The sequence below is a fragment of the Elgaria multicarinata genome, chromosome 17, assembly GCF_023053635.1.
Source record: "Elgaria multicarinata webbii isolate HBS135686 ecotype San Diego chromosome 17, rElgMul1.1.pri, whole genome shotgun sequence".
Classification (NCBI taxonomy): Eukaryota; Metazoa; Chordata; class Lepidosauria; order Squamata; family Anguidae; genus Elgaria; species Elgaria multicarinata.
This window is the reverse complement of record NC_086187.1, coordinates 6,297,041-6,323,749: the sequence shown is the minus strand read 5'-3', so window position 1 is coordinate 6,323,749 and position 26,709 is coordinate 6,297,041. Positions and strand designations below refer to the sequence as shown.

The window sequence follows — 26,709 nt, the reverse complement described above, 5'->3', positions numbered from 1 at the left end:
AATAAATGAAGTTCATATGGTCACCCTAGGTCAGAAGCAGCCAGAATTTTAAAGGAGTATGTGGCATTACACGTAACTATATAATGAGTCTATGGTTAGGGTTATATGCTCCCGTTATACCTCTGTATTTTATGGCAAGAGAGAGATGAGTAACAGGAAGAATGGTCAATTTGCATATGTGTGATGATTGGCTGAGTGAGTGAAGGGGGCGATTTGAAAAAGGAATATAAATAGGATTTTAGGGTGGAGAACTGAGAGAGAGACGGGGAGATCTGTGCTGATTTGTGAAGGGATTGTTTGAGAGTGTGATCTATAGTACTGTGTACTATAGAACATATATTGATAGAGCCATTAAGCGTTACTTGTTTATTATTCGACAACTTATTATTGTCATTAATAACACTTTTTTTGTTTATAAATTCCTATGCCTTATGCTCTGGGCTACATAAGAGAGAGGCAATAAAGGGAACAGGACAAGATTATAGGGTAAAAAGGCCTGGGCCGGAGCCTTAAAGATCCTGGCGGCAGCAATACCAGTGTGGGAGAGAAGGTGGTTCCTGCCAGCGTGAGAAAGAAAGGCCTTAGAGAAGGGGAATTCTTACTAGGAGAAGGCAGGAACAGCACAAGCTGTTTTGGCACTGAACTATTTTGGGTAAAGGGTTCTGCTCCCTGGAGAGCTCCTTTAGAGTTCTCACTATTTCTGACTGAAACCCAGAATGGATTCGCAGCCCCACCAAAACCAGAGCCACCAGCCCTGGCTCCAACGCCACTGATGCCTTTACCGTTACCTGTACATGGGACTAGCAAGTGGGATTACAGGGTTTCCCAGGCACCAGGCGCCCCGATGCTACTCAAGTTGTGTATCTGTATTTGTGTTTTTAGACTGTTGGTTGTTTTATTATGATTTTAATTTTTGTGAACCGCCCAGAGAGCTTCGTCTATTGGGCAGTATAAAAATGTAATAAATAAATAAATAAATAAATATATCTGGATGATGGAACAGGTGGGTGCTCTTTTACTTCTGGGGAAGTCTGTTGGATGGACTAAATTGGACAGAACTTTCCTCAAGGTATCCGATGAGGCTATAGGGGCTGTCAGGACTCTCAGCACTCTTCCCAAACTAAAATTCCCAGAATCCTTTGAAAGGAGCCACAGCCACTAAACTAGTATAAATAGGGTGACCATATGAAAAGGAGGACAGGACTCCTGTATCTTTAACAGTTGTATTGAAAATGGAATTCCAGCAGGTGTCATTTGTATATATGGAGAACTTGGTGAAATTTCCTCTTCATCACAACAGTTAAAGCTGCAGGTGCCCTATCCTCCTTTTCATATGGTCACCCTAGGTATAAATGCCATTCTAAGTTTGTAGCCTCCTCTAAATGGCGAAACGCTAGCAGAACCAGTTTGTCAGGGGCACATTCCTGCGTCTGGGACTGAAACCAGCCAATTCCAAGTGGCCACACCATAAGCCCAAAGGTGGCGTGACGGCCCACAATTCAACAGCATCCTCACTAGCCGCCCCGTGCACAACCACATCTTAATACTCCAGCCGAGTATACAAATAACTTACATTGTCACAAACAAGGTTAGTGAGGTTTGCAGTTCCTTTGACATCATTTCTGCAAGCAAAGAGAGATAAGCAGATGCTGAGAAGGTGAGCAGATGAACACAAGACAATGCAACGAAGACTACGCTAAATCCACGGAATGGCTAGGGCGCGCCAGTTTCAATAGCCTCCAGTACACAGGGGTGTGACCTATTCAGGACTCCATCTGCTGCCTTAGAAATCCCACATGCCAACGTGTATATTCATATTTTCTAAGAAGGCTCCACTCCCATGACACCAGTTCCTCACTTTTGGTGGTCCTTCTTTTTCCTTCTAGACTTTACCTTTCTGCTTTCGGATTATTACCCACCACATCAGAAAATGCATAAGACCTTTCCCTCTTCCTTTCCACGTTTTAACCTGGCCTCCCGTTTACCTGTTCACCTTGCCTACCATTTTGGAAATAGCCTCAGCTTGGTTTCCCAGCTCTTCATTTACCTCACCCATCAATTAGACATTTGCATAAGCAAAATATCTGGTGGATTTGAATATTCCTAAATTCAAGAAAGCTTTCGCTCTGGCCAGGTTCAATGTTTTGGTTTGGAAGTATACCCTATCAAGAACGGGTATGCCCCTGCAAGATGGGAGAAGTGGAAACAGTAGGCCATATTCTGTTGTATTGCTCCTTTTACCGGGATTTGCGCCAAATGAACCCCCGGTAGATCAAATACTATCTGAAACATCCCTTGTCGGTTCAGGATCCTCAAGTTACTCTAAAAGTGGCCAATTTTTGTGCAGCTACCATAAGCCAACAGAAATTGATGTTGACTGGATTTATTGAACAATAAACAATAATTAAATTATGGAACTCGCTACCACAAGATGTAGTGATGGCCACCAATCTGGCTGGCTTTAAAAGGGGGTTGGATAAATTCCTGGAGGCGAAGGCTATCAATGGCTACTAGCCCTGATGGTTGTGTGCTATCTCCAGTATCCGAGGCAGTAAGCCTGTGTGCGCCATTTGCTGGGGAACATGGGCGGGAGGATGCTGTTGCACCATGTCCTGCTTTGTTGGTCCCTGGCTGACGGCTGGCTGGCCAGTGTGTGAACAGAGTGCTGGGCTTGATGGACCCTCGGTCTGATCCAGCATCAGGGCTCTTCTTATGTTCTTATAATATTTTAGATTCAAATTGGAATAATTATGTTTCATACAATGACTTTATGTATTTTATCAGATATTATTATTATTATTATTATTATTATTATTATTATTATTATTATTATTTTGCTGATGTTTTCTGCTGTACTGATCTGTGACTGAAATAAATCAACTGAAACCCATTTGCCCAGCTCTCTTGCTTGGGATAACCCAACCAGTATTGTCTAGGGTGACCATATTTGGGAAACCAAAAAAGAGGACACCTAGTGTGTGTGTGGGGAAGCAGCTTTCTGAGTCCTGCAGAAAGTACGTTATTCCCCCGCCACCTTAAAGAACCCGATTGGAGTGGAGGAGGGGAAAGGATTTCATTCTGCACCACCACCATCCACTCCAATTGGGGCCTTTTCCATAATGTCCACGAATGACCCACTTTCCCCTTTAAGACCTCAATTGGAGCTCGGGGTGGGGGAATGATGTGCCTCAAGAAAGCATGCCATTCCCTCCTGCCATGCTAATGGCAGCCTTAAAGGGGAAGGTGTGTCATTCCAGGACATTATTGAAAATTATAGAAAATCCCCCCTGACACCATGGAAAGAACAAAAACCAGGACAAATCCGGGGAAATCCTGACAGTTGGTCACCCTAGTATTGTCTTCCTCGCTGCTTGGACACAAGAGCTTTGGGCCCTTTTTGTATGGCAGGGCCAGCCCCAGACTATTGCTGCCTGTCGCAGAGCAGCAAATGGTGCCTCCCACCTACCCACACAAGTCAAAGTTCTCAAAGCCAGTGAAGTTATTTTGACACATGAGACAGAAAATCCCCCAAACACCTCCTCCCCTCCCTCACAGTAAAAATACAATAATAACAAAGTAAAATCTGCTGCCTGACTTTTAGGGCCAGTTCTGAATGGGGGTGGAAAAGTTACCAGAAATATTGCCTTTAGTAGAGTTGCCAACTGACCTGAATGAAACCAGGCCAACATGTTCCTGTTCCTTTAGCAGTAGCTCAATTTGCAGAAATCAACAGGTAGAACTTTTTCCAGGTGTGGAGATAAGCATTCTCATCTCACCTGCTAATGTCTGCATATTAAGCTACGGTTCAAGTCTCAGGTGAAGGGGCTGGTAAAAAAGATGGCAACCCTAATAGGGTGTTTCCAAATTTGGCGTGTTCTTAGCGTTACCAGTCAGAAGGCGTCGTGAAGTTATTCCGTCTGTCCATCCTTAACAGATTTGCTCCGGTAAGGAAAAAGACAAAAGGAGCAGTGGGGAAACATGAGAAGACTATGAGTAGAAGATACTGTCATCCGGGGCCCCAGAAAAATCCTGTGAATGGGGCAGGCTGAAGGTACTTGTCTAACTTTGGCTGAGACATGTGCAGTTCAGAATGGCAGCAAGGAAATACCAACAATGCGTTTTTAGCTACTCAGTTTCTAGAAATACCTCTCCACGTGTCCGCAGATCTCTGAAACTGTTGAAAAGAAAGAGGAAAGAAAGGTTTAACCACGTTTCTTTCACACAGTGCAATTTTAAGGAATGATTATCGGATGATACTAAATGTCAGATGCTGTAATGATCACCTACCATTAATCCTGGTGGCTGGACACTAGAATGAAGAGGAAGACAAAAGAAGTATAATTAAAGTTGACATTTTCAGAAGAGGACACCAAGGGTGTTTCCAGCCCGAGGGCTCCAAGTACTACCAATTTAAAGACTTTGTCCTACTATTATGTCTTTTCCTCTTAACAGATTTTTTTTTGTGGAAAGAAAAAAGACAGAAGAAGCAGCAGGAAAAAGTGGGAGGGCTACACATTGAAGATGATATTGAGCGTCCCTATATTGCACGCTCATGATTTGTCACTCGTGGAAGTTTGTGGGACTTTTACATGACGGCGTCAACCTCCAGCACCTCTCTCATACTTTCCAAGGATTTGCATGGCTTTATTTGAAATGGAAATGAACTAGTAACGAAAAAAGCCATTTTCTGTTTGAGCATGAAAAGAGGAAATCCTGCTATAAGATGAGGCAGACTAATACGGGGACATATTGTGGCTGTATAAATGAAACATATAGAACTCGCAGATAGGATGGAGCAAACTCGCTGGCGCTTGCCTCAGCGGGCCCTCGCCCCAACAGCCCCCTCGCCAGGTCACGCGAGCTTCTTCTGAGGCTTGCCTTGGCCCGGTGAGCATTCACGCCTTTACCCTAGTGTCAATGAAGCTTTTACGGAAGCTCACAAAATTGCGCAATTCCCCCCGTTGTGTCAATGGCAGCCGCCATTGAGTCAGGAAGGGGAAGTGCATGAGCTTCGGCTATTGGGCAGTATAAAAATGCAATAAATAAATAAATAAAATTTTGGCGCTTGGGCGGGTGGCTACTGGAGGCTCACTGGGGCCTCGTGAGCGCTCAGGCAGGGGGCTACACTCATGTCAGAAGCACCTGACTAGGTCTGAGGGGGGTGTACACGGGGTGTTCCACTGGACTCCCAGACCCAGTCAGCCACTAGTGGCATCCCTACTTGCAGATAAAGGGGGGAAACAAGAGGAGGGAAAGGAAGTGTGCTTAAAAGGAGCACGTCAAGATCGTGCAACGAAAACGGAAGCAGATAAGCCATGATGAAGTTGTGGGATTTTCCCTGGTGTGGAAATGCTCATTGTCTGGATTCCCATAAAATTCCACGAATAAGACAAGGCAGCAGCTGCACAGTAAGAACCTTGTCTGGAAAGTCTCCAAGCGAGGAACAGAGAGCTGGCAGTAATGGTGCAAAATGAAGGATCTTCAGCTTTCTTTCTTTTTTAAAAAAAGACTTTGATCCTTCTTAGTGCAACAATAGCCATTCCTTTTTATACTCAAAGTTATTCCATGCTATTATCTCTTAACTGTGGGGAATACGATTCTTTTATGTTATAAAAATGAGAGCCCTGCTTAAAAAAAAAGTTTTAGCATCTGTTCTCTGTCTACGGTGTCACCTCGTGCCGAAATATGGCGAACCCCTCTTTCTCTCAAGACGTCACCACAACGCAAGCCCCCGCCAGAATTCCTTGGTGATGAAACATCAGCCAACCGAACGAATCTTTGTTGTTCTTCCCTTGGAAGAATTTCAAAGTAAAAAAAAAAAAATCTCAAAATCTAAAATATGCAGTTCGGGAGAGGCTCCAACAAAGAAATGCAAATACCAAATAGGCATTTTGATGGATGACCAATGGGCGGAAATGCAACCTTGCTGAGAACTCAGAGACTTTCTTAATGAAGCCCCTGCTAACAACATTCCAAACACAGCAGGGTTAGCTCTGTTCTGAGGTCAGAAGAGATAAATAAGTGACTTACGGATGCAGCTTCCGCCGAAGCAAGGAAGAGGCCTGTGAAAACAAGAGGGGTTCCATCAGCAAGAGAGCTAGCAGGTGGAAACAGAAAACTCCCATGAATATATGAACCTGGTCAGACCCCTGGGCCATTTTGTTCTGCGTTGTTTACTGCAGCTGGCAGGAGCTTCCTGGGTCCTTCTCCCACCTTGGCACTGGATCCTTGTGGCTGGGGGTGCTGGAACCGAGCCTGGGGACTTCTGCACACAAAGCACGTGCTCTACTTTCACTTTGCCCTTTCCCTGATATTAAGAACATAACCACGTAAGAAGAGCCATGCTGGATCAGACCAAAGGTCCTTCTAGTCCAGCATTCTGATGCTATTAGAGGTAGGATGTTAGGAGAGTGGACTTACAACCTTGTAAATTTGCTAAGGGTTACTTCCAAGTGGAGGACTGGGGGCACGGTGGGCCTGGGCAGACTAAAAGCTTCATCCCACGTACCTGCTTCCCTCGGATTATCCCCCTAGCGCTAAGCTTTCGCGGTTGTTGTTTTTGCTACCGGGCGACAGCGATCCTTTGCATACCAGGAAGTGAGTTTAAGGGGGGAAATGTAAAAAATCATTTAAAAAATCAACGGATGACCCAATTCAATTCAAATTTGGTATATTTAAAGCTCTTCCTAATGTCTATTGCTGTGCCAATTTTGGTGTCTTTATCTTTAAAGCTTACGCAGATGTAAGCATTTCTTTAAAATCCTGCTCCTGCGTCCCAGCGGCGGCTCGGAAGACACGCTCAAAAAGTAGGGGCTAAATACAGCGAATCTTTTGGCTTTATTGCACAATTAAGGCAGGATGCATGGGAGTACTTCACAATCAAAGCAGATTCTAAGGTGGAAAACTTCCGAGTCCTTTGCATGCAATTCGCAGTGATTGCACAGTATAATGCTGGTGTGATAAAACTCTGTATTAGGATGCCTTAATGGCCCAGTGCTCATGGCACTGGTCTCAGAAGGCACAGCCCAAATCAGGGACTACAGACCAGGGATAGGGAACATGTGGCTCTCCAGATGTTGTGGACTACAGCTGCCATCAGCCCTAGCTGATGGTGATGGATGATGGGAGTTGGAGTCCAGCAACATCTGGAGGGCTACACATTCCCCATCCTTGCCATAGCGCTAAATCCTCTTCCTGGTGCAAGCAAGGTCACCATCTTTTACCCAGGCAAATTATCGACATTCAAGCCAATTAACTGCTTCGCCAGGGCAAAAATCATTAGAACATCAAGGGCCTTAGTTTTAACCACAACTCTGTTTTTCAGCAGGGAAGAAGTAAAATGCAAAACTTATTTGGTAATGTGATATCTGTCCTGAAGACAAAGGTTGTCAGACTGAAAGTTGGTGCATATTATTATTATTATTATTATTATTATTATTATTATTATTATTATTATTATTATTATTTTCTATGCAGCTGCATTGCCTAAGCTCTCTGGGTGGTTTACAACAATTGATAAAAAGACAAAATACAACATAAATAAAAATAGTCTTTAAAAAATTGGCATAGAAAAATTAAAACATTGTAGCTGAAAATAAATAAATAATGTGTATGTACATTCTTGACACAATTCTATATTTCAAGTTCAAATGCCAGCTAGCTCTCTACACCTATTTCCGGGGGGGGGGGGGAGAGAGACAGATGCAGCGGATGCATATCTGGGTGGAAAAGCAGCAGGGGGGAGCGTTTCCAGGGGAAAGCAGTAGGTGTGGATTTGGTTGAGCACACACCACACTCTGTAGCTTCTGCCCTGAAAATTACCTACGCACACACGATGCGCGGACGCTTGCAGCAAAGAAGCAAAGAAGCAACAGCAGGCATTTGCAAGCCCAAGGGCTTCAGGGAGGGGCCATGGCTCAGGGGTAGGGCATGTTCTAATGGATGTGGAAGGTCCCATGTTCCATTCCCAGCATCTTCAGGTGAATGGTCAGAGAGCAGACGATGGGAAATAACTCTACTGGGGATCGTGGAAAGCTACTGCCCGTCAGAGAAGGACAATTTTGTCATTTAGGGAAAGCAAGGCGTGTGTGAGGGGAGGGTTGTGGGTGGACAACTGGTTCTATATAGTGTTGCTACACTCAGTGGAACCTAGTTCCAGGTATGCACATCACAGTTGTTTTTATTTAAACAGAAGGGTCAGTTTTTTTATCTCTTTTGAAAACACAGCTAGAGATGTTTTGAGATGCAACAATCAAGCATAAACTCTTGAAGATTTGCATTTTCTGTCCAGGGATCTAAGTCAATCCTTTTTTGGAGGACAAAAAAGTCTTTTTGAATCTGAGGAACAAATTCCACCCTTGAGCATTGTGATTTTGTTGTCATATTCTGACTCTGATGAAGCATTTGCGAAACAGGTGAAAGAAGCCCGAGGCCCGTAATTGCTCCGGTTATTGCAAACTATTTCTGCCCATTGCTCAGTTATTGCAAACTATTCAGTTATCTTTCAGTTTTTGTAAACCATTTGTGCTCGGTTATTGTTAACGCGTTTAGTTTCTTGTAAACTATTTATACTTGATTATTGCAAAACAATTTGTTCCGTTTCTGTAAATTATTTTTGTATTCTTATGTTTGATATACGATAAGGCCCAATTAATACGCTATATAAAATGTCTGTTTACCCCAGTTCTTTTGATATCATTCAGTAGTCTAGCAGTTGTGTGCTTCTTAGCATTATTCTATTTTGCCAATTCCAACTGTTGCCTTCTGTACCGGGGAATTGAGATGCAAAAAAGCATCTGCCACAAATTCCCCTTAAAATAAACTTTGCTCATTTCCAATTTTAATGTTGACTTTATCAAAAAGCAGGTTTGCTGATACTCGTTCCCCGCCCACTGAAATCTAAAATGGTGCACCCCTGAATTTTCAATAAAAACGTAGCCTTCAAAACGTGCCACAGTTGGAATTTAGGCCTCGTCAGCCCCAAAGGGCAGCTTCTTAAAGGCAGGAGAGATTGTTTTCCTGGATGAGAGTCCTACCCTACAAGGAGGGTGGACAACATTAATTGGAGACAATGGCCCGAAATCTGCTCCAGGGAACGCCTCGGTATGTCCTATGACAAGGTTGATGAGCACAGTATTTTGTAACTTTGTTGGGTGCAAATGTGTCGAAGCCTTCTGGAAGGTTAATGCAAAGCAGAGACACGATGGTAGGGGGCGTGGAATCGAGTGACTCACCCAGGCAAAGGCCAAATGAAGTCAGCAGGAATGAAGCACGATGGGCCAACGCCATGGCAAATCTCACAGGGGCACTGGAAAAAGAAGCATATTCTGAATAGAGTTAACACATCAGTACTAAGGGGAATCCATCCCTTTCGGCATAGTGGCTGGAGTGTTGGGCTGGGAGTCGGGAGATCCGGGTTCTAGTCTCCACTCAGCCATGGAAGCTCATTGGGTGACTTTAGGCTGGTCACAGAATCTCCACCCAGCCTACCTCACAGGGTGGATGTTGTTGTGAGGATAAAATGGAGAGGAGGAGGATTATGTATGTCACCTTCGGTTCCTTGGAGGAAAAAAGGCGGGATATAAATGCAATAAATAAATAATATCTAAAATTACTTCTAGGCTGCCTTTAAGGATGGAACTCTCTCAAGGGTGGTGTACAAGATAAAACCCACACAAAATAGATACAGTTTTTAAAAAACCATATCCAATAAAATCCATATAAACAGAGATTGCCTATTAAATAAAATCAAAAATCACTCATCATCATCATCAATTTATTTGTTACCCGCCTATCCCTCTGGATTACAAAAACAAATGGCCCTGATATAAGGGAAGGTGAATAAAAACAGGCAGGTCCTGAAAGCTTTCCTGAAGACCTGCAAAGAAGGGACCTGACGAAACCCAGATGGAAGCTGATTCTAGTGGTGCGGGGCCACCACTGAGGAGGCCCTCTCCTTTGTACTCATTGGCCTAACCACCCTTGGTAGTGGGCAGGTGTGAAAATCCTCTGTTGAGGACCTCAGACTATGGACAAGCTGATATGGGAGAAGGTGGTCCTACAAGTAGCTTGGGTCTAAATCACTGAAGGCCTTAAATGTTGTTGTTGTTGTTATATTTATTTGTATCCCGCCTTTTGCCCAATACTGGGCCTTTTTATCACACTATTTCATCACCACCCTATGATCTGCATCACCAAACTTGGAAAAGTGTGGATTTCTACACATTACTCTGCCCTGGCTCGCTTACTGGTAAATTCATATACAAAATAGTCTACGGAACAAATTTCTCACACGTCCCTAGTCACAGCTAGTAGCCTTTCCTAAGCTTATTCTCCATTAATGTGTATTTCTCTTTTAAAAAGCCATTTAACCACATCTTGTGGATATGAGTTCACAAGCCATCTATGAAGGGGATGATGTATAGGGTGACCACATGGAAAGGAGGACTGGGCTCCTATATCTTTAACAGTTGCACAGAAAAGGGAATTTCAGTAGGTGTCATTTGAATGCATGCAGCACCTGATGGAATTCCCTCTTCATCTTAACAGTTAACGCTGCAGGGGTCCTGACCTCTTTTTGTATCTGGTCAAGAGGGCAGGGCTCCTGCAGCTTTAACTGTTGATGAAAAGGGAATTTCACCAAGTGCTGCCTGCATACAAAATTCCCTTTTCTATTCAACTGTTAAAGATACAGGAGCCCTGTCCTCCTTTCCATATGGTCGCCCTAATCAAAAAGGGAATTTCAGCAAGTGTCCTTTGTATGCAAGCAGCACCTGGTGAAACTCCCCTTCATCACAACAGTTAAAGCTGCAGGAGCTCTGCCCTATTTTGTATCTGGTCAAGAGGTCAAGGCTCCTGCAGCTTTATCTGTTGTGATGAAGAGGGGATTTCACCAGGTGCTGCATGCCTACAAAGGACACCTGCTGAAATTCCCTTTTCTATTCAGCTGTTAAAGATACAGGAGCCCTGTCCTCCTTTCCATATGGTCACCCTAATTGTAGAGAAACCTAAAATAATGGAATACTAAAACAAGCAGAGCACAAACAGAGGCCTGTTTCTGGCAGTTAAAAAAAATCTAGACGAATGCATTTCTTTTTCATCCTGTGTCTAAGTTCTAACAAAGAGACACCTGACCAACTTCTCTGGGCAGTCCACTCCAAAGACACACAGTGTGGTGGACTTGAATTGGGTCACCAAATCCCTACTGAAATGGGATTCCCGGAATGGAGGGGCCGTTCCTTTGGACAAATGATGAAAAATAAAGGATTTCTACTTAGGGCAGCCAAAGGCAAACTAGTAGATTTCATGGCCACACACTTAAATTCCACCAGGCGCTGATTATTTCTTTGTTTTATCTATTTAATTTGTACCCTGCCTTTCTATGAACGAACTGGCACTCAAAACAAATGTTTTAAAACACTATTAAAATGCAACAATAACAGAATAAAAACAGCACCCAACCCAACAGGGCTGCATACACCCCAAAGGCCTGCTTGAATACGAACAGCTTTGCGGAGAGAGATTTTTCACCCCTACATGAATTCTTCACTTCTTTCATATTCCCTAAACCAAAAAAGGGCCTGTTCAGACAACACACTAAGCCATGGTTAGGCTGCTAACCCTTTTATAGCAAATGCTGAGTATGTTTAAACCTTGGTTATATAGCCACCATTGTTAGGAATGGTTCACACGACACACTAAGTCATGATTCACACAACAAGCTTAGCCATAAATGTTTAGCTCAAAATTCTTACCGCCGTGGCTTAGGCTGTGTCGCCTGAATGGGATCAGTGAGCCTCGTGGCACCTAATGAATCCTTTCTGGCATAAGCTTTCATGGACTGTGGCTCACTTCATCAGATGTCCACAAAATCTTATGCCAGAATAAATATGTTGGTTTTTAAGGTGCTGCAAGACACGTTTTGTGGCTTTTGCTGCAACAGATCAAGGTGACTACCCAGTGGGATTTCTTATTCTCCTCTTCCAAAACTATCATTATCATGCAATTATTATTTTGTACCACGCACCATCAGTGAACACAGTCCTTCGCAGAAGTTCAGAAAGCAAGTTACTGCCCCCAAGGCGTTTACAATCTAAAAGGAAGAGTGCGGGGAGGCAGCTGAAGGATTGGAAGAAGGCATAAGGAGAGGGAGGGGAGAACTGGACCATGGCAAAATATATCGGCAAAGACCGAGGAGAGCGAACAGATTCTTGTGGACAAATCTTCACCTACCTGTATGCAGCAAAGCCCACTGGTTGCAGGAGCGAGGAATCCCCGAGATGAATAATGTAAAAGAACTGGTACTTGGCAGCTTGTCCTGATCTTATCCCTTGAGGGCGTGGGGTGTCCGAAAAGAGGGGTGTGACGGGTGTCAACTTTCCATAGATACTTCAGAAAGAGCCAGAACCAGGGCGGGGGAGAGGCAGATGACCATAAATCCATCCTTTGCACACAGCCCTTACAAGTTTTGTCACATTCAGGGGAAACTCTCCACCATTAACCTAGCACAAATTATGCCTAGTTGCTGTTTACATATGGCTAAGATCACCGAGTGACTTTATCCCCATCACTCCCACCAACACCCTTTGCTCCAGAAGTGGCCGCGTGCCTTTAGCAGCAGCCCGAAAGGCCAAAATTGAAATCATGACATTTTCCCAGTCTGGAGCACCCAAAATACTCCCTCAAAATCCCAAATGTGACCGCTGAACCCTGAAAGTGGATACAGCAGGGACTGAGCTTGGAGGACTCTCTGAAGTCAAAGTGTATGTGCTAACACTGAGTGAGATATGTTTACAAGCGGATGGGCATGAGAATGCTGGTGGTGGTGGTGTGTGATTGCTTTGAGAAGTATAGAAAGCGCTTCCATCCGGCACCAGGTCTGTGTCCCCTTCCTTGCTTGCCGCTATCACCCATCCTGACATCGGTTGGCTGAATTTTCTCCAGGTGACAGTAATTTCCCCAACAGCTCCCTTTGGGCTCAGTGGCTTCTCCTTTTCCAAGGTGGTTCCTCGTGAGCAGCACATAAATCTCTCCTCTCTCATGTCTCGTTTCCTGTGCATGTGTTTCTTCATGCCTTCTCGCAATAAGAACTGCTTGACGCACGCAGGGGCACACGGGCACACCCACACCCGCAAGGGTAAAGCTGCTGGAACCTGCTGGACGTGATGTTATCTCAAGCGAAAGAGACCCGCTCCACTCCCTGTGGCCTTCCGAGATAGGGAAGGCAAGTGCGGGAGACAGGGAAAGGGCCAAGCGGGCACCTCATCCGCGCTTTACTGACTTACACAAGAGGAAGCATCCATAGAAGTGAGAAGGCAAAGAGGGGAAGGAAGGACTAGGTGGGACTGAGTGAGCAGACATAATCCTAGCAAGCCCCAGGGCCTGTTTTCTCATGTCAAGGGTCCAGTGGAGGTTGGTGACTCTGATGTCAGTGGGGTGGGAAATCCGCTCTGGGTTTCAGCCAGAACTAATCGGATCTCTAAAGAAGCTCTCCAAGGTGCTTCATAGGGTTGAGGGCTTCACTCCTTGGAGAGCTCCTTTAGAGTCCTGACTGATTCTGACTGAAACCCGGTGAGGATTCACTGCCCCGCTGACATTGGAGCCACCAGTCTCCACTAGCGTCCATCAAAGGTTTCAAGAGGATGTGCAAAGGGCCTGTCCTGAACTATTGAGGCATAAGTGACAGGAGATCCTGGATTGAGTGGGACCAACTAACAGCCTGTAGGCCAATTATGCAGCCCACACTGGTGGCTTTACTATACTTTAATTGAGGTTTTAAAGAAAATAGCTGAAAGTTAGCCATCACAGGTAACCCCGTGTTCAGAAGCATTTAACCTTTGAATTCCAGATGCTGGGTTGGACAGACCTGAGAGGAAGGCTGTAGCCTCCTGCCCTGCTCATGCATTTGTATATAATTCCCTCTAATACTGAACATGGGTGGCTGAGTGTCTATCAGTTTAGAAGTAAATGGGGCCACCACAAAATAAGGATGTGTTTTCTACCAGGGTTCTCTCTAGGTATGCTCTGGTATGATGTTTATAAATTAAATGGAAAATAAAGTTATTTTTATAATAATCTTTATTATATACAGCAAGGATACTTTAACTTAAGTATAAAATATACAAAATTAGGGTGACCATATGGAAAAGAGGACAGGGCTCCTCTATCTTTAACAGTTGCACAGAAAAGGGAATTTCAGCAGGTGTCATTTGAACACATGCAGCACCTGGTGAAATTCCCTCTTCATTATGACAGTTAAAGCTGCAGGAGCCCTGCCCTCTTTTTCACATAGTCGCCCAATACAAAATAAATAAATAAATACATTTACATTTGAATTAAGGTAATTTGATGGGGGAGATAAAAAAAATCAATACAGAAACATCTGATTATACTGAATTTTAAGAAAACATTTTATTGTGTAAAGATGCGGCCATGGAAGCTTATGGGAGAATAAGTTTCTTAGTCTTTCAGGTTTCACAAGACTCTTTGTTGTTTTAGATATAAAGGTGAGATAATATTTAAAGATTTGCTGCACTGTCATGAAATATTACTAAAAAATAATAATTAACAATGATCATCTAGAGTATTGCATCCAGTTCTGGGCTCCACAATTCAAGAAGGATGCAGACAAGCTGGAGCGTGTTCAGAGGAGGGCAACCAGGATGATCAGGGGTCTGAAAACAAAACCCTATGAAGAGAGACTGAAAGAACTGGGCATGTTTAGCCTGGAGAAGAGAAGATGGAGGGGAGACATGATAGCACTCTTCAAAGATTTAAATGATTGTCACACAGAGGAGGGCCAGGATCTCTTCTCGATCCTCCCAGAGTGCAGGACACGGAATAACGGGCTCAAGTTAAAGGAAGCCAGATTCCGGCTGGACATCAGGAAAAACTTCCTGACTATTAGAGCAGTACAACAATGGAACCAGTTCCCTAGGGAGGTCGTGGGCTCTCCCACACTAGAGGCCTTCAAGAGGCAGCTGGACAACCATCTGTCAGGGATGCTTTAGGGTGGATTCCTGCATTGAGCAGGGGGTTGGACTCGATGGCCTTGTAGGCCCCTTCCAACTCTGCTATTCTATGATTCTATGATCTTTCTATAAACCCATTTGTGATCTGCAGTAGCTTCTCGTAAATTAAATTAGTTTTGTCATTAAGACTATCTCCCAGATTGTCATTAGCCATTCTGAGATCTGTGATGCATAACCTATTTTCCAGTTCTGAACAACACACGTTCCTGAAAAAAGAACATTTCACATACCCCAAATGGCTCAACAGAGCCCTGTGAGCTCCCATGCTTGAGGGCACAGACACAGACACACACAAACTCATCCCATTGTTGGAGAGCAACATTTTGGTTCACTTTGAATGCCAAAGATCGTAACTCCTGTCTTTGTTGGGGAGGGGAAAATGCTCTGGCCAAGCAATTATGTTAAAAAGCTTTCTCCATTGCTTTCTATAGGCAACACTTCCTTCCTCCCTTGGCTTGAGGGAGGGATGAGACGAGTCTAAAAGGACCAGTATCTTTTTGCTTAAGTATCAGATTAGTCTCTGATTGAGAACACCTGAGATACAGGGCACCTTCCACCCTTCCCCTTCCTTAACATATTTTTTATGTTAAAAAAATATGCTGGTTTTAACCTATAAAGCCCTACATGGCTTGGGACCACAATACCTGATGGAACACCTCTCCCGACATGAACCTACCTGTACACTGCGCTCAACATCTAAGGTCCCCTTCCAAGTGCCTACTCCAAGGGAAGCTCAGAGGATGGCAACAAGGGAGAGAGCCTTCTCAGTGGTGGCCCCCCGACTGTGGAATGATCTCCCCGATGAGGCTCGCCTGGCACCAACATTGTTATCTTTTCGGCGCCAGGTCAAGACTTTTCTCTTCTCCCAGGCATTCTAACAGCATTTAACAACGTTAAGTTTGTTTTTAATGGACCCCAGAATTGTTTTTAAATGGATACTGTTTTTATTAGGGATGTGCTCCGCTTCTAATCGGACCGGAGAAGCAGTAGCGGAGCGGGGGGCTTCGCCTGCCCTTAAGGCGGAGGCGAAGAGGATTGGGGGGCCGGCGGAGCGTGGCGAAGAGGATCGAGGTGAAGGCGGATCCTTCGCCTCGATCCGGAGCTCCGCCGGAAAGGTAAGTGGGGTTTACCGGGCCCTGCCGCTGTCGCTGTCGCCCATGCGGCGACAGCAGCAGGGCCCGGTAACGCCCCCCGCCCTCCTCTCCCTTACCTGCCTCCATCCGCGGTCCGTCAGCATCTCCAATTGAGCCCGTGGTTCCAGCAGGAAGTCTGGGCCGCACGGCCCAGACTTCCTGGTGGAACCACGGGCTCAATTGAAGACGGCGACGGACCACGGACGGAGGCAGGTAAGGCCCCCCTCCTCCTTACCGAGCTCTGCCGCCGTCGCTGCATGGGCGGTGATGGCGGCAGGGCCCGGTAACCCCCCCTATGGGGGGGGGACCGGAGCTCCGATCCGGATCCGGAGCTCCGAGCGGAGCGGAGTGGGCACAGGCGGAGTGGGGGCGGGGCGGAGCGGGCCGATCCGAAAATGGCGGATCTTAAAGTGAAGCAGAGTGGGGGGTCCGTGCACACCCCTAGTTTTTATACTGTTTTTGTTTTTGATGGTTTTTAAATTTTGTATACTTTTAATGTTTACCATTTTTAACTGTTGTAAACCGCCCAGAGAGCTTCAGCTGTGGGGTGGTATATAAATGTAATAAATAAATATATATAAAATAAATAAATAAATAAATAAATAAATGTGTTGGAAGGAACACTGCAAAAACGCAGGAGGGTTACAAATGGACGACGATGATAGCTAGACTCTCCTGTAAACGTTCATGAGTGAGGCATTGTGATTGCACAATATAAGCCTTGTTTGGAAGCACCCATACTGTCAGTTGGGCTGATGGCGCAGGAGCAGGAAAATGGGGGACGAGGAGAAAGGGAAAATTGACCGACTTAAACCACAAATAGCTTACAGGGTCTCTACACCAGTGATATATGGCATGTTTGTGTTCACCACTCACAGAAGCTTATGGGTCCTTTAGATGATGTCATCAACCTCCAGGATGTCTCCTGCCCCTTCCTCCAGAACTCTCGCTTTAAGAGACGCCTGACATATTCTGATTCTTTTGAAATAACATGGGTTTTCCTAGCATCTGAAGTCGAAGTTGTGCTATAAAGCAGCCACTAGATGGTGCTGTCCCATCCAAGGCTATGGGCACCGAAAGGAGAGGAAGTTTTAAATTACAAGCCACGTGGTTGGCAATTCAAACCATGGGGTTGCCCCTGTCCCCCCATGTAATGGATCCCATCACAATCATGCAAAGGGGCAGCCCCAATAAGGCAGCATGATTTCCCCGTAACGTAGAGCCGGTCATAATGAATAGCCAGGAAGGGAAGGGATTGGGGTTAGCAAGGTGTGCATACCAGTGCTATATAGGAATATTTCAGGAGGAAGGAAAGAATGGGTACCTGGCCCCTTATCTACTCTCCGGGACCATTCCACCACCATCCCTGGTGCTACACAGTAGTAAAATGCTTAGGATAAGGATCACCATCCAGCCCCAAACCCGAGCCATCTAGTGCTATATAACACAGCAGGGAGAAAACCCGGGGGCGAAAAGGTTTCCTTTCCTCTTTCCCTTGTCTTCAACCTCCACAATCCCTTAGAGGCCTAGAAGGCTCCTATTTCAGGCTGGCTGGAGCTCTGAACAAAGGCACTTCTAGGAGGTGGTGATACACTGCAACATTTTGTTGCATGTCCCACTTACATCTGTATATTAGCAATCATACGAAGCTGCTTTGCATTGTGTCATGCTCTTGACACCTGGCTTTGCTTTGTTGAATTTTCCTTTACTTGCTGATAGTGGAGAAAATGGTCAGTTTCGGAGCCGGTTGACCAAGTTTGCATTGGCTTCAGGGAATTCCAGCCTGGCCAGTATGTTCTCATTCTTCAGGCGCCCCTCCTAGCCTGCCATTCCCTGGGTGACCCTGGCTTCCTCCCTCGGAGGCAGCAATTTCTAAAAGGCTGTAGCCAAAGGCCTGTATGCAGGTGGCCTTGATTCACTCGCCCAACTGTCTTCAAAGAAGGCGAAGGAAATGTCAATTCAATCCCTTTTGTACAGCTGGAAGCAAACAGATGTTCAAGAGCAGCCCTAAAATGCACATTTGACCCTGAGCCAAGCTGCTAGCAAGTATGAACTCAGTCCTTGCGCAGGAAGTAGTGTGAAGAAAACTAGGTGGGAACTGATGCAAGAAGGAGGAGGAAAGCTATGTTTAGAACATCATGGGCATATTGCAGGCATCAAGAATATTAGGGTGCTTTGGGGTCAAGAGTACTGCGCCGGAAGGAGAAGGAGAAGGAGAGAAAGCATCCGTGTGGTTGAGAAACTGGGCCGGCACTCCTTTTTGCCATGAACCCACCCAGCAGCCTTGGTTCACTCTTAGCCTCAGGTCCTCCACCCCAGTCGCAATTGAGCAAAACTGCCAGAAGGGAATGCTCAGATAACGTACATGAAGTACTTCATACCCTAAGGATGTACGGATTGTACAAAATCAGATCCATCTGTGCTTGGGGGTTTGCGAGATGCCTTTTGTTGCATTGTCCGCCCATTTACGGAATCAGGGTGTTTCTGTTTTCTGTTTCTGAATTTGCTCAAATTTTCATGTGCAAAAATAGGCAGATCTCTCCATATGCACATTTTCATGCAAGTTTTTGGCTAGCTTTAGGGAAGGGGTGTTGTTGTTGTTTTGAATATTTTTCTACGACAAAATCTGGGCAAAATTCCCAATGGTTATAAAACGTTCTGCATTTCCATGGAATCTGCCCCATGGCAGGGATGGGGGAGCCGGTCTGCTCTGGAATCTGCAGTTCGGACTCATAAAAATTGGAACTCATTTGGTTCTGTTGTGGATTTCTCCAACCTCCCCTCTAAAGAGCTGCCCAAATGCAAATTGATACTGTATTGGTTTAATTGCATTAAAGCACACAGAGTGGGTTGAAAAGGTCACTCAGGAATTTAATAGATAATCCCGTTCATCAGTTACAGCAAGGGCAGAGAAGCAAGGTCTGACCTCTTGCCGTGTCACGGAGTATGGGAAGCAAATCTGTCTGGAGACAAGAGGATGAAGAGTTTGTCTACGCAAACGATTTACTGCACGCTTATGATCAGTCACTCACGGAAGTCTGTGGGTCCTTTTCATGACATCATCAACTTCCGGTGCCTCTTCCGTCATTTTCAAGTCTGAATCCACCATTTTATAAAATCCAGAAATGCTGTAATAAATCAAAATCATGCAATAAAGCAACACCATCTGCTGACGGTATAATTGAAACATATGAGAAGGAACCAGCGAAAACAGATGGGGCTGGGCGCCTGTATTATGCTGTTCATTAAACCTGCGAAGACTCCAGAAAACAAAGCCCTGGTGAGGCTGTGGGATTTTTGCTAAATGTGGAGAAACCCAAAGTCCAAAGGGCAGTGTAACGAGGGCAACATAACACGGCTGAATTCTGCCCCCTACAAAAATACCCCAAACATAAAACAAAACAAAAATCCAGCATGTCAGGTTTTGCAAGGTTTCTGACATCCTGGCAGGTCTGACACTAATGGCTTCTCTCCCAGCCTCACCTGTAAAATGGGCATATGAGTTGGTGTACCTCTGAGCAGGTGTTTTTATGCAGCCCGTGAGGGCCAGCTGGAGAGGTGTGTCCAAATTCCTGATCTCTAGACCACACAGCTGTAGATTTTGGACTTGTCTATGCAGGTCAGCCTGGTCTGCTGGCCGTGGATAATTGCAGATGTAGTCCAACACATCTGAAGGGTGTCAGATTGAGGAAGGCTGGCTTTCAGGGTGCAATAGTAACTGCTCCCACCCCCGATCTCTCATTTTGCACCAGTCACTGCCACCAGCTCCTGGCTCTCAGTGGTAAAGCTGGGTGAAAGTATTAGCAAAAAGCAACAACCAAGAAACCATTTCATCAGGCTGCCGCAGAGGGAGAGGAAGTGTCAAGCCAGCCCGTTCCACCACCCAGCTGAAAGACCACTTAAGGTTCCCCCCCTCTTCCCTCCCCATCTTTTTCCTTTTGTATCATGTCTTTTTAGATCATAAGCCTGCAGACAGGTATTGCCCTATTTTTGTGGATTGTGCGTAAGCCACTTTGAGAGCCTTTCATATATTTCACTTCACATCCGTTTATTCCTTGGGAGTACCTATATTTCTAGCCTACTCAGTGGGTTTATTAGTGCAGTGCTCCAACCATCACTATTGTCATCTATTTTGAATATGTGACAACTCAATCATCAAAAAAACTGCCAGTTTAAAAGACCAGAAGTTAAAACTTTCTCGTCTTGATTCAAATTCCATAAAGTCAGGAAACTGGAAGCTAAGGCTGATGCCTTCTCTGACATGCCTCGTGATCAGTCATGACGTTTTGCAATGTCACAAATTTTGCTTGCTTAAAAACTCCCATTGTCCATTGGAACACACCTCTCAGCATTTCTGGACAACACGGCCATTGGGCTACAACTCCCATTGGACACACACACACTAGCTGCTGATCTATATCAGTTGCATAAAATTTCCAGAAATATTGAAGCCCAAGGGGGAAAAGGTTTTCCCCATTCCCCCCACCCCCCAGAATGAAAAGTGGAAATTTCGAGGAATTGAAAAAGGTGCAATGTTTTAGCACTGTTTATAAGATCTATGATTCTACAGGGATGCTTTAAGGTGGATTCCTGCATTGAGCAGGGGGTTGGACTCGATGGCCTTATAGGTCCCTTCCAACTCTACTATTCTATGATTCTAAAGCCACTGTGTAACTTTAGGACCATGGAAAGGTATTTTATATATCTTGGCTGGCTCATAAAAATAATCATGTTCGGTATATTAAATGTTGAGTTTATCCACTAATCACTCAGTGAGTAATTGAATTTATTTTTAAACCATTTTTCATACAAATGGCACTGCAAAGTGCTGAATTTTAAGGGGTTCAGCCTCTCCTGTTTTTTTTTTGGCTTGTTTGTGGGTAGCAAGCAAAAAGTTAGAATTTTAAAATGGAAGAAACCAGCCACTTTATAGTTAAAACAGGGTGACATATGGACAGGAGGACAGGGCTCCTGCATCTTTAACAGTTGTATAGAAAAGGAAATTTCAGCAGGCGGCATTTGCATGCATGCAGCACCTGGTGAAATTCCCTCTTCATCACAACTGTTAAAGCTGCAGGAGCCCTGCCCACTTTTATATCTGGTTAATTGCATTTAACAATGTACACCAAATGCCCTTCTAACATACCAGAAATTAAGTGCTGCTTGTTGCACAACAAATTGAAAAGAATAAGGAGCTTATCAATGTTTTGTTGAACATTTAGGGTGGCCAGGCATCCTACTTTATAGAAGACAGTCCTCTATTTGATGGCCGTTCGGAGGACAGACCAAGGCTGTGCAGTCCAAATCAGTCTTAAAGAATCATCAGAAGAAAGACCTGGCCCTTGAAGTTACCCATAAACAGCATGGGAGCAGGCAAACAAATTACTTGGTCACAGATTCTTCCTCACTATAGGGAGATGCATTGTTTTTCAATTTAAATCATAGTAATTATTTCTAAATTTGCATCTATACATCTAAATTAGAATATACAAATAATGTGTGACCTTGTGTCTCCTTTTGTCCTCTTTTTTTTTTGGCAGTGTGTCCTCTTTTTTGGTAATGTGTAACTGGCCATCTTACAAACAATCCCATAATACGCCTGAGATTTCCCCCCCCCCACTTTCCTTTTCATCTAGCACTGCCGCTAAAATGCACTGTGCTCCCCCACTGACGTAAGATTAAGAAGCCGCTGACACAATAACAGTGTTTAACCCATGAGGTTTATATTTCAGTAATGTCCACAAATGTGAAACGACAAATAGCTAGAAATATTCTGAAACTTTACAAAGTGTCACCAACACACAAAACTCCACTTCACATCTTGGTTCTGAAATATACAAAGAGGTGACTTCACATTACCAGCAAACTGACAACAATGCAAATTAGAAGCACGTGTGACAATATGAAGTGGAAACAAACGTCATGCCACAGATCAACATGGGCCCTGGCCGTCGTGAACACTTTATCCTAAAATAGGTTTTTCCATTTCACAATTAACAAAATATCAGGTTAAGGAAAATATATATATTTATTTCTGATTCTCTTTGCAATATTGGATAAAAGCACAGCAAGAGTAGCCAAAACACTTCGGAACACGCTGAGGACTTGGGCCATTCTGCTGTTTGGTCCATGAGACAACAAAGATGGAATGTTCCAACATTCAGAAGACATCACATTTGCCAAACACTAGAAAATTAGGCCCGTACCAATCAAGCAGGCAGCCCTCACAAAGTGGCGTCCGTTGACCATCATTATCAGAGCTAACCTCCTGCTATGATAATGCTAGGCTGTTTTCTCCATGAAGTGATGTATTTATTTATTTTAATATAAAAAGCCCTTTTCTAACTGTGGTAGTAATATCTCCTGCCAAAAAGTCAATTATGTCTAAAAAGCCTTTCAGGCATTTTGTATAAAACTTTCCAAATTATGACAAATGGAAATATGAACATCCAAACTGTAATTAAGGATTGGGTGGCGTTTTCTTCCATTTTTTAAAAAAGGGGTAGTGACAGAATAGGTCTATCTGCACTACAGAGTTATATGATGCATGCCGCCCTGAGATTCTTGTGATATAGGGCAGGATATAAATGTTTTAATAAAATAAATAAATAAATGTTCTATACCATGTTTAACTGTAATGGTTCCCCCTACATCATTCCTCCCAAAAATGTGGGAACTATAATTTGGGGCATCTAATTCTTGCTAGATCTCCAGATGTTTTGCACTTTTGGCCATGTCAACTGGGGCTTCTGGGCGTTGAAATCCCAGATATCTCAAATCTAAATTCTGCACCCCTCTATGTTAGAGATTCCTGGTCCGCCTCACAGAACTACAGTTCCCATAGTTCCCTGGAGAGAGGGAATAACTATTAAACCAGTTTAAGTCTGGAGTACTGGTATGCTCAGGGTTGTATCCTGAAAGACAACTTCCTTACATTTTCCTCTTGCCATTAACATAAACCGAATCTTAGAAATAACCCTTTCATGAGAAATTCCCTTTCACAAAGTAAATTTTGAAGAACATGGTTTATAATATCACATATTAAATCCTCAGACCACTCTAAAAAAAACCCTGGCTTTGTAGATATAGGCCCAAGTTTAGACATGTGAAGCAAATATTCTTGAAAGTTTCTGCAAAAGAAAAACAGAAAGAAATTGTGTGGCTAGACCCTCAGTCAAATAGCGAGATAGTTTCACTTGGTTTAGGCAACATCTAACCGTTTTAAATTCAACACATTTTTTTTTTTAAAAAAATCATGTTTCACATTCATACACCCCAAATTCCTCTGCTTCATCATTAATCAGTTAAAACCCAGCCCACCGAATGGCACTCTGAGAAATTAAGGAAAACACACACCGTATCTGAGTGTGTGTATACTACACAGGATTTTCAAATAGAGAAAGCACTTCCTGTCTTCCACTACTGGAAAAACATCTGCAGACTTGTTCACTGTGTGGCTCTAGTTTTAAAGGCAGGGGGTTCCCAAAACTATCTTCATATTACTCTTTCCACATTGACTCATCTTCTGCAGTTTTTATCTATCTACCATGGAACCCTATAGCATTGCAAAAGATACTGTGAAATATTTTAGGGAAGGGATGTCTCCCGGCTCCTCCCTGAAAAAGGTTACAGAAGTTGTGGGGGGGGGGAGTGTCATGTGAATAGAAAGCATGTCCTAGAATTTACCCCAGACTGGAAGTAGATCAAAAGTAGTAGGCCAGCTGTATTTTAGGAAGGCTTGTCTGCCATTATAGATATTCTCACCCCTAGTAAGCACCTACGGTTGCCCAGAACAGAGTTTGAAAGCCTCTGTTCTAAGAAAGTACAAGGCTCAGAAAGTAAGGGCAACCAGGATGATCAGGGGTCTGGAAACAAAGCCCTATGAAGAGAGATTGAAAGAACTGGGCATGTTTAGCCTGGAGAAGAGAAGATGGAAGGGAGACATGATAGCACTCTTCAAAGACTTAAAAGGTTTGTCACACAGAGGAGGGCCAGGATCTCTTCTCCTCCCAGAGTGCAGGACACGAAATGGGCTGTTACAGGAAGCCAGATTCCGGCTGGACATCAGGAAAAACTTCCTGACTGTTAGAGCAGTACGACAATGGAACCAGTTACCTAGGGAGGTTGTGGGCTCTCCCACTCTAGAGGCCTTCAAGAGGCAGCTGGACAACCCTCTGTCAGGGATGCTTTAGGGTGGATTCCTGCCTTGAGCAGGGGGTTGGACTCGATGGCCTTGTAGGCCCCTTCCAACTCTGCTGTTCTATGATTCTATCTACACCAAGCTGGATATTCCTGTATGAAAGCGGTATATAGAAGGCAGGAGCCACTCTACTGCTTTATAGTGGTATTGAACTGCACTGCAGGATCTACGCTACTGCTTTATAGTGGTACTGAAGTACACTGACAACTGTTGGGGCCCATCGACACACCTACACCAAGCAGGATATAGCACTATGAAAGTGGTATGAAAGCAGTATATGGTATGGTTCAAAGGGCCCCGACAGTTGTCAGTCCACTTCAATCCTGCTATAAAGCAGTAGTGTGGTTCCTGCCTCTTACATACCAATTTCATACCACTTTCATAGTATCCTGCTTGGTGTAGATGAGCCCTAAGAGAAATCCAAACAACAGTGATAAATAAACACAAAGTATACACAAAGCATTTTCTGCAGGATTTGCCCATATGCTCAAGAAAATCACAGCTTTCTCCCAGTGATTAAGGGCTGTATATATATGTAACTAACTCCTCTCCAATGTACCCCACTAAAGCTTGTTATAAAATACATGGGCAAATAGGTAGGTTTTGTTAAATTTTAAAAAATATGGGGGGGGGGGATCAATGGTTCTGTAGTGGCAGGCGGGAAACCAGTGCTGACATGGCAATGGCAAATGAACAGACAATTTCACGGAATGTATCCTGAGAATAACTTTGGGAGATTTCTGCTCATTTCCCGTGAGATCCAGGAATCACTTGCGATTACGGATAGGACCATCTTTTTTCCACAAGGGCAGAATTAGAAATATAGAAAGCTTCAGTTTAAGGTATTCTAGATGAGGCAAGAAGGAACAGATGGACATACAAAGGAACGTGATTCAGTATAAATATTTAGTGCAAGAAGCTTATGGAAGATTTCTCTGCATATTTGGGTTTTTTTTTAAAAAAAATTGATCATCTAAAAACCATCCCAAAACACTTTGAACCTTTGAATTATCCATCTTTGGACCGTTCGGATTTGATGTACAATACAGCTTCCCCTAAATAGCCAATTGTTTTAACAACAGCTTGGAGTCAACTTCAGCTTGGAGCCAATGTGACTTCCACTTACCCAACAGGCCTTTCCCTATCTTTCCTTCCCCTCTGCAGCCTTCTGTGCACCTTCCAAATCTGCTCTGGAGGCTCTGGGGCTGCAGAGGGAGGGGAAATCCATTCCATTGGAGGCAACCCGTTCTAATCAAGCTCCTCTTCGTTACGAAGAAGAGCCCTTCCGGGTCAAACCTAAGATCCATCTAGTCAGGCGTCCGGTTTCCCAAAGAAGCCAACAAAGGCCACATCCAGGGCATAAAGGTGAGAGTCGCTCCCCAAGAAGTGGTACTGGGAGATATAATGCCCCTAAAACCTGGAGTTTCCATATCAGTATCATGACTCACAGCCACTGATGACTTGTCCTCCATGAATTTGTCTAAACCCCTTTTAAAGCCATCACATCTTCTATCGGTGAATCTCAACATGTCAGAAATTTAAAGGCCAAAATCGCAAAAAAAAAGGAAGAACAGAGAAAGCAATCCAGAACGTGCAACAGCCCTAGACAGCTTTTTTCAGAAACGTCTTCTCTGAAGCAAACGTTAATCGAAGTAGTTTTTCTTCTTTCTGCACAGAGTATGGGATTAAGCCATATGAAGGCTGTATGTTCAAGATTCATCATTCTCTTTTTTTACGGCAGCACTCCTATGCCCTAAACAGCAGCAGAAATTCAACAGGCAACGCTTTTCCTGGTATGGGGGATTCAGTGATAGTGGGAGGGTGCGTCACTGGTTGAGTTTCTGCTCCCCATGCAAAAGGCAAAGGACTCTACCAGAAAAAGAAGACAACTTTAAAAATGGAAATTTTAAAAAGACGGCAGTATGAAATTGCAGCTTTCAACCTGACAGTTCCTTCATCCGCATCAGCTGTGCAAGTCTTCCTTTTTCATTGGGATTTCCTTGTGCTTTCCTCCTTCTGAGATACTGCTGAAGACACAGAGTCCTTTGCGCGCTTCAAAAAATGTCCATGACCCACGCCTGGGTCCGCTGCTGCGTTTGCTCTGGAGACCCGGGAACAAGGGAAGAGAACTGGGGAATGAGGCAGGGTTCAGGACTGGGTCAAAGGGATTCTTGGGGGACTCTGGTGATGCCTCCCCAGGCCACCTTTGGTTTGAGGCAGGTTCCTCAGGCCTTTCATGAAAGTGGAGCTTTCAGTGGAATCTGAAGAGGTCTCTTTGGGCTACAGTTCGATGGGATCCTGACCCATTATTTCAGGGAGATTTACTATCAAGCCAATGTGCACTGAA

The 26,709-nt window shown here is 44.3% G+C and overlaps 1 protein-coding gene across 1 annotated transcript in view; it reads right to left on the bottom strand.

Moving 5' to 3' along the window:
- LOC134410259 (uncharacterized) overlaps positions 1-26,709 on the bottom strand; it is a 365,840-nt gene that overhangs the window by 218,585 nt on the left and 120,546 nt on the right. The gene's annotated exons all lie outside the window — the stretch shown is intronic.